General features: G+C 37.2%; 1 long non-coding RNA gene across 1 annotated transcript in view; it reads right to left on the bottom strand.

The window, feature by feature from the left end:
- Nucleotides 1-696, bottom strand: part of LOC121896234 — a 1,932-nt gene extending 1,236 nt beyond the window's left edge. The window contains exon 1 of the long non-coding RNA XR_006095945.1: nucleotides 489-696. This is a non-coding gene — a long non-coding RNA (uncharacterized LOC121896234). The remainder of the gene's footprint in view (nucleotides 1-488) is intronic.
- Nucleotides 697-9,348: the final 8,652 nt, after the last annotated feature.

Here is a 9,348-nt window from a genome sequence, read left to right as displayed (position 1 = left end):
TAGCCTACATAAATACATATACATATAGGCTACATCTTGGGACAAAGCAATTTCACACAGTTTGGTAGTAGACGGTAGACTATCAGACCATTTTGCCTTCTCTATCAGACCTAATGTTAGAATAATTAACTATTAAGTTACAGAGATGAATAAAACAGGGTGATGTTTTCACAGTGAACTAGTATACCAGTGTCGAGTTAGCCAGGGGGTGATACAGGCTAAACAGACTTCACAGTGCTCTCGCATGTCCTATGAAGGCAGAATATGTAAAGCTAACATCTGTAACGTTAAGGCGTGTTGACATTTGTGACATGAAGCTGTTTCAGTTCAACACAATGCAGGCAGGTTAAACATGGATTTCTGTTGGCTAAAAGACCACTAGCTAACATAATAATGTTAGCACAGCACACAATCGATGTGAGTAATTTAATTACAAAAACAAGCTTGGTGTAATGTCAGGACCGAGTGTTTTACTGTTGAAAACTTACTGATCAGCTGCTGATGTCGGTGACTCCTGCTGCTGCTGCTGCTCGGGACTGACCGCTAACGTTAACTTAACTCCTCACCACCCTGCAAGAAGTGCACTGTCCACACTGCAAAAAATATCTGTTGAACAGACGCCTTTGTGGTCTTCCATATCTTCCACTGCTCATTTATGAATGTTCCGAGTTTGCTGCGTCCTTAATTTCAGAGAACTCTGCAGTTACATATGGTTACTGTGATTTTCTACATTACTAAAATAGTTACTGTGATTTTCTACAGTAACATAACAGTTACTGTGATTTTCTACAGTAGCATAATGCTTACTGTGATTTTCTATAGTAATATAATGGTCACTGTGATTTTCTACTGTAACATAATAGTTACTGTGATTTTCTACAGTAACATAATGGTTTCTGTAGTAGTATCAATATTACTGTGATTTTCTACAGTAACATAATGGTCACTGTGATTTTCTACAGTAGCATAATGCTTACTGTGATTTTCTATAGTAATATAATGGTCACTGTGATTTTCTACTGTAACATAATAGTTACTGTGATTTTCTACAGTAACATAATGGTTTCTGTAGTAGTATCAATATTAATGTGATTTTCTACAGTAACATAATGGTCACTGTGATTTTCTACAGTAACATATGGTTACTGTGATTTTCTACAGTAATGTGTTCACTACTGTGATTTCTACGGTATCATTATGATTACTGTGTTTTTAGGCCTAATACACATTATTATACTGTAAAAATATTCACAGTAATTAACTGTGCAGAAACACAGTAAATTACTGTGGGTTTCACAGCCATTTTTACAGTGTAGTGATCCCTCTGTTGGTTATTCTTTCAAGGAATTTCCTATTTTTGCCAATGAGCAGGCTAGGAATTTAAGGGACACCTTGGTCAGAGCTGATTGTTATGTGCCTCCTCAGCATTTTTTGTCTAACCCAGCAGTACGTAATTTCCATGTTATTGCTGTGCCCAGTGTAATGCTATGATCAGAGGGGATGTTTTTTCACATCAAGTTTAACATTAAGAGTAGGATCTCCTGCAGAACCAAATTTGTTGTGTATCTTGTATGTACAAATGTCCTTGTAGGTTAGCATTCATTGGTAAAACTTAACGAGAGTTGAAAGCTAGGGTTTCTGAACATAAGAGTTGCATAAGGAAAAAAGATGAAAAATCTCCACTGGCAAGACACTTTCATTCAGCCGGCCATGATGTCTGTTCCCTCAAATTTCAAGGTATTGAAATGATACATCCTTTCAAAAGAGGTGGTGATAGGGACAGACTTCTGTTACAGAGAGAAGCATATGGGATCCACACACTACAAACTGAAAGCCCAAAGGGATTAAACGAAGAATTGCTTCTGGGCTGTTTTCTATAGTCTATTTCCTCATTATTTATTTCTGTAAAATCCTTTGGGGGTCCTTTTGGACATTTTGATTCCCCATTTAGATTCATACAGACACATTTATCCTTTTCTACTTTTTAAGTAGTTGTACCTATGATACTTTATTGTGCTTTCTGGCTGGTATTAAGAGGTCCACTAGGTCAGATTAGGTCCCCTTTACATGCCATTTATTCTCATGGGATCTTAGATTTTTTGTCTTTACATTTTTTCAATATATTTTTTCTACATTTTGTCTATTTATTCTAAATTCTAAATATTTAACAGGGTTATTTAGCTCTTAATTAAAATCATAATTAAAATGAATTTGACATGCTAATTGCCCTTTCTACATTTGCCTTATATGGTTGTATATATTGTTGTTTTTTCTATGATATTTATCTATGCTGTTTTGTCTATACTTATTAATCGGTTTCTATAGGGTCATATAGCTCTTAATCCCTTTTCCCTTTTTTATGCTATGAGTCCCGAGTATAGACAAATCTTTGTTGGAAGATCTCTCAGGGATTTCCTTACCCAGTATTTGGAGCCCTCTATGTACATTATTGATCTCTTGTGTAAACATTTTTTGGGTTGTTTTTAGCATAGATCTATTTTATAATAATTTTTCTCTTTAGATGTTTAATGGATTGTACACATATAGTGCAGGTTGTTTCTTTGTTGTTTTTTTGGCAACTGTTTTTTCTGCTCATGGGCATCTTCATGTATTTATTGATGTGCATTGCCATTTTTGGTTTGTTGCTTTATGTATGTGTCCTGTCTGGGATGTTCAGTCCTGTAGGTTGTTCCTCTCAGGCTCATAACACTGGTTGTCTTTCATGTTGATTACTGAGGCCACACCTCTTCCATTTGAGGAGGCTACATGTGTGTTTTCACACATGGATCCCATTATGTAATCACATGGTCTTGTCACTGATTGGACTTTGGGTCTCACCTGGTTATCTATATTTGTACTGTCATTTCTTTTGTTCTCTACGCTGATGATGGCTTAACGCTGAAACGCGTTCATTTTCTGTCCATGATTAAAAAACAAAAGAAGATGGATTAGTGAGTGCCGTTGTTTTGTTTTGTTTGTTCATGCTTGAAACTCACAAATCTTGGCACACACATCAGAAGGGGTGTATTTAGTTGTCTGATATGGGTCTTGGGCTTGGGTGGGGAAAATTTCAAAGTCAAAGCTCCCACCTTTAAATTGGATGTAGATGAACAAAATTTGGTAGGCACATGTATCATGTCCATAAGCACAAGAGAGGCTCCTAGGGCCATACCCTAAGTCCAACAAGAAGTCGGCCATTTTGAATAAACTGTGCAATTTCTGCACAGTTTTTGACATTTGCAGGTGTTGTATTTTAATGAACTCCTCCTAGAGATTTGACCCAAGTGACTTCAAATTTGGTCAGTGTCATCTAAGGACATTTGTGATGAAAACTTATCACAATCTTGAGTTTTCATCAAATGCCCTTGATGTGGCGATATGTCAAAACAGGAAGTTGTTGTAACTCCACTAGACTTTGTCGAATCTGCCCCAAATGTCACATGCTTGATAAAAGTCCCAGCCTGAACATGTCTACATGTCAATATTAGGTCATAGTTGTTGTGCCGTCTACTGACAACAGGAAGTCAACGTTATAGGATGAACATCATCTGATTTACATATGGTGTGATCTACATATGATATACAGCAACATATTGTATAATTAAAGCTGTGATGATTTCGCACATCGGAGCACGACGCAGTCGAAGGCATGCAGATGTGCAGGCATGCAGATGCGTTCAGGACCAGACTCTTATCGAACATTACACAAAGGAGTTAAATATCATTGCCTGTGTCCACTATGTGGTGATAGAGATCACCCATTACATCATGTTGCTGTATATCAACTGTAGACCACACCTTGAAAATTTCAAGTGAATCAGATGATGTTTGTCATATAAGGCTGACTTCCTCTTGCCATAAGGTGGCGCTATGACTATGACTCAATATTGACATGTAGATGTGTTCAGGCCAAGATTCTTATCAAGCATGAGAAATTTGGTGCAGGTTGGACAATGTACATTGAAGCTACAGCAACTTCCTGCTTCATGGCAAAAGCAATAAGTAACTGCAGCTGGACACAGAAAAATACTCATATATTTGAATGGAGAGTGTGAGCAAACCCACACCTTTTTGAACATTTACTGCTTCCACATACTTTTAGATACAGACTTCATTTGAAATGAGTCATGAGACTTTGACTTACAAATCTTGAATTTACATTTTTTTTCTATCTTTTACTGTTTTTGAGATATTAGAGTTTGACTTGAAGTCTTTTCTTGCTCCGCCTGTGATTTTATAATAAGTGTGTATTGCAGAATGTTTCACAGCACTGAGGGGGTAACATGACCAAGAGCAGTTGGAGAGGAGGATTTTAGAGTATGCTTCTTGTGAAATCTCCTCATAAATCCCATGACTTTGGCCAAATCTTACATTAAAAATCATATTTTGGTAGGAAATTTCGTGGCGAATCCATTGATACAAGTTTGAAAGTGGTCAGACTTAGTTTAGACGTCAGAAGCCTCTGTTTGTTTCACACCTAAATTTGACCCCCTAAACATGCTTAAAAACTCACCAAATTTGGCACACACATCAGGTCTGGTGAAAAATTTGTTAAAATGTAAAAATGAACCCCCAAAGTGCCAAAATGTGCTCTCTAGCACCACCTATGTAACTAAAATGGCTGCCACGGTGGGTAGAATGTCGTAAAGAGATCAAACCAAAACTGTTATTCATCTCATCAAGACCTACAAATCATACACTGACACCCCTGACCTAAATCCAACAGGAAGTCCACAATTAGCCTTTCAAAATAAGACTTTGTCCCAATTTTGGCCTCTGAACAAAAGCTATCTCCTCCGAGGGTGTTAATGGTATCGGCTTCAAACTTTATTACATGACTTATGACACTGTGCTGAAAAAAAAATGTTAAAAACTTTGTAATAACTTGAATGGTTTGGATTTTATAAACCCACAAACTTGCAGTGCCACATCACACCACATTGGCATTAATTGTATCTCATTATTATGGAAATGAGCCTTATGGTAACGTGTATTTATATCTATTTTGTAAGGCAGAATTATAGTCATTGTTGCCTGTGGTTTACCTTTTTAAATGCATTTGTATTGGAAAGAAATTCTGTGTGTGAACCTGTTGGATCTTCAGCACCAGACTATTTAAAGACACACCTGATGGCAATCAAGTACAGAGCGAATCTGATGAAGCAATGTGCAAAATGCGTAGTTTGCTCCTTTTGTTTTTTAATGTAACCCGTTAATAAAATAGTGTCAATCCTAATATCCCGGTGTGCACTGGAATGCTTATCTGATTCAAAGGATTATTCAGTTAGCATATCTGAGAGATGCTTTCTGGCAATTTATATTCCAACTGCTGTAACTGACCCCAAACACTCAAACATCCCAGTGAGATGTGATGATATTTATGAGAGGCTCTTGTCATGCACTTGAACAGGTTGGATTTTATAAGATCTGAAAGTTGCAGGGCCAAATCACATCAAATGTACCCCTTACAATGTAAAACAATGGGGGAGGCATGGACTTTGTGTCAAACAGAGGCTTCTGACGTCTAAACTATAAGTGACCACTTTCAAACCTGTATCAATGGATTCACCATGAAATTTCCTACTAAAAAATATGATTTTTAATGGGGGGGGGGGGGGGGTGAATGGAGCTCATTTTTGTAGGATACAGCAGGAAGGTCTATATACATACTGTACATTATATACAAACATTGTATGAAGTTTGGTGTTATTATCATTTATTTTACAATAATTATAGGTCTTATATGTATAATTCAGTAGTGGGGATGACCTATGAGGGGAAGGGAAAAAATAGAGTGAGTGTGACAGTTTAGTAATGAAGTGCTGTAGAAAAATAAAATCAAAACTAAAATTTGTAGCTCTGTACTGCAGTTTTTCCTTTATTAGGGCCTGAGCACCTAGTGGTTCACTCACACTCTCCATTCAAATATATTTTTTTGTGTCCAGCTGCAGTTATTTATTGTCTCTACACACTTGACAGTACACATTTCAATCAAACTTTGACCAGGTCAAGTGGGTCAAAAGTCTTTATTTTTCTAAAAATAGACTTGATGAAAATTAGGAAATTAATTTGTTTTACACACAAACTCATCAAGAGTTTTCAATTTACTAATTGAAATTCAAGTGAATGGGCTCAAAACTTGCATAATTTTGATGACACAGGTGTGAGCAAGACAGACATGTCTTACCCTGCAGAAAATTCTCATCCTCACACAGCTGACAGTACACATGTCAATCAAACTTTCAAAATAAAAGCACACCACACTTGTAAGAAATATCCCTCATTTTTAGAAAGCAAAATGATCTGATCCCGATGGGCCAGAGTGAAGGGTACCTACCAACGCTGCTTGCAGCTTTAATTAGGGCCCGAGCCCAAAGGGCAAAGGGCCTATTGTATTTCGTGTGTTTGTTTCTGTCTTTATTATTACGCCACTTAAACCCTAAAGGCGATCCCCTAAACATGCTCAAAAACTCACCAAATTTGGCACGCACATCAGGTCTGGTGAAAAATTTGATAAAATGTAAAAATGAACCCCCAAAGTGCCAAAATGTGCTCTCTAGCACCACCTATGTAACTAAAATGGCTGCCACGGTGGGTAGGAATGTCGTAGAGAGATCAAACCAAAACTGAGTTATTCGTCTCATCAAGACCTACAAATCATACACTGACATCCTTTTCCTCAACTTTGGCTCCCGAACAAACACTATCTCCTCCGAGGGTGTTAATGGTATTGGCTTCAACCTTTAATAGATGACTTATGACACTGTGCTGAAAAAAAAAAAATGTTAAAAACTTTGTAATAACTTGAATGGTTTGGATTTTATAAACCCACAAACTTGCAGTGCCACATCACACCACATTGGCATTAATTGTATCTCATTATTATGGAAATGAGCCTTATGGTAACGTGTATTTATATCTATTTTGTAAGGCAGAATTATAGTCATTGTTGCCTGTGGTTTACCTTTTTAAATGCATTTGTATTGGAAAGAAATTCTGTGTGTGAACCTGTTGGATCTTCAGCACCAGACTATTTAAAGACACACCTGATGGCAATCAAGTACAGAGCGAATCTGATGAAGCAATGTGCAAAATGCGTAGTTTGCTCCTTTTGTTTTTTAATGTAACCCGTTAATAAAATAGTGTCAATCCTAATATCCCGGTGTGCACTGGAATGCTTATCTGATTCAAAGGATTATTCAGTTAGCATATCTGAGAGATGCTTTCTGGCAATTTATATTCCAACTGCTGTAACTGACCCCAAACACTCAAACATCCCAGTGAGATGTGATGATATTTATGAGAGGCTCTTGTCATGCAACTTGGGCTGATCGAATGTCATGTTGTCATTTAGCCAGCCCGTAACAAAACTTCACTTTTAACCCGCAAGATAATTGAACTATTGCTTGACTGATAGGGTACATAATGTGTAAAGGTGAAAAACAGGCCTCCATCATTATACTGGAATAGCAAGATAAAGGTAGAAAACACATTTATTTACTGTATGTAGTATCAGTACAATCACTGTAGCAGAGATGACAAAAGCCATCTGATCCTGTAAAAGAAGAAATCTTGTGATGTGAAGGTAATATCATTTCCATGTGTTATAATTACACACAGATGTGGCCTAATGGCTAGTGGTTAAGAAGTCAGATCTAATAAGATGAGCTGCAGGAGTTACGATGGGACACTGGCATGCCACCTTGAGCAAGCCCCTTACTCCTTCTCAATATCTCACCCTCTTGCTTTATCTTCTCTTCTCTAGTTTTAATTCAAAGCAGTTCCACTGCAGCCTGCCCTTCCTGCTGCTACAAACTGCTCCTGATAAGTCTCTTGAAACGTTCATCTCTTACAAGATCGGTCTGATCTTCATTTTCATCTCCTGCAGTTTGGTTCCCATCACAATGCCACTCAAACCATAAGTAGAACAGTTGTGATAATACTGATGACCTGCTTTCACATTCAGCACATAAATTCAGTGAGGATATACATGTCACTTGCAATTTAATATATAGTTAAGCATACATTATATTTATGGCTGATTACTTAATTTGTTCAGTTAACTGTTAAAAAATGGGAATGTTGGTGCCAAAACTATTCACATTCCTGGTACATTTGTTTTGAATCTTCAAGTTTTGGCATACACCAGAGTGAAAGCTGGCTCAAGGCTAAAAGTGAAATTTTAGATCACTTAGATGAATTCATAGTGAGAAAATAAGTAGAGTAGCCTGACATAATATTTTCAATACTTTCATATAACATTTATTGCAGTATTGATATTGTGACAAACAATGCATAGCTTTCAATGACAAGTTTAGCCTCTTTATTTTACAAAATGCTGCAAAGTACTATCACTCAGCATGATATATGCTAAAGTGTTAGGATAGAACAACAAGTCCCTCAGGGGAGTTTTACATCACAGTCCTCAAGATGTGATCAGACTGAACACAAAGCAAATGCTTGCTGTAGCTAGCAGGCAACATATACGCCAACTGCATGTGTGCTGAGTATCTCTGTGATTGCCTCTAGTAAGTCTTTGTGGGTTTATGAAGTGGAGTCATTAAAACCTGGAGGTGTGGAAATTTTTCAGTCAAGTTGAACCCTTTCCAACTCGACAGACTGCATTTCATCATGGACACATTTTCACCTCATTTCAGACTGCCCAGCTCAAAATTCGCATGTATTCACATTTAGTTGCATCTTTTCATTGACTTTTATACGCAATCACTAACATTTCTTAAATTATCAATAATTATCTTTATCAAAAATTCAAGACACTCATCAGCCGCACATTTCTCCATTCTCTGTTGAAGAGCGGCTGAGATTGACACTAATGAGAATTGCCAGTCCACCTCAAAGGTCAGTCCACCTTAAGCCTGGTCAGGTTAGAGTAATGCGTAGTTGCGCAGCTGCTGAATGTATATAGGGGAAACACTGCTAAATATGTAAAGTTCTCCACAAACTTTAGTGGCTCATCATTTATTCAAACTGGTGCTGGAGGTATTGTATTAATATACATCTCCTGAGTTTGGAGGTGTACATGTTTAGACCTGTTTGCTTGGCAATTATGTCAAGCTTGTTTGTTTTTTGTATATTGTGGTTTTTGACAATACACTGGTGAATTACTTAGAGATCATACCCGATCATACCACAATCACACAAAAATGTTTTACGTATAGTGTTTTCATAATCTCATTAGTATTTATATTTTATATGGCTAGATTAGCAAATTCTGTCTCAGTTAAGTCTCATAATATGATACACAATTACTCTTTTCTCTTTTGTTTTTTTCTTCCTATATTTTTTCACCTCTCTCCCCTGCCCCCCCCCCCCCCCCCCCCCCCCCCC

This window comes from Thunnus maccoyii, chromosome 4 (assembly GCF_910596095.1).
Source record: "Thunnus maccoyii chromosome 4, fThuMac1.1, whole genome shotgun sequence".
Classification (NCBI taxonomy): domain Eukaryota; kingdom Metazoa; phylum Chordata; class Actinopteri; order Scombriformes; family Scombridae; genus Thunnus; species Thunnus maccoyii.
Note: the sequence above shows the minus strand (reverse complement) of the source record. Positions and strands in the feature narration are given on the sequence as shown.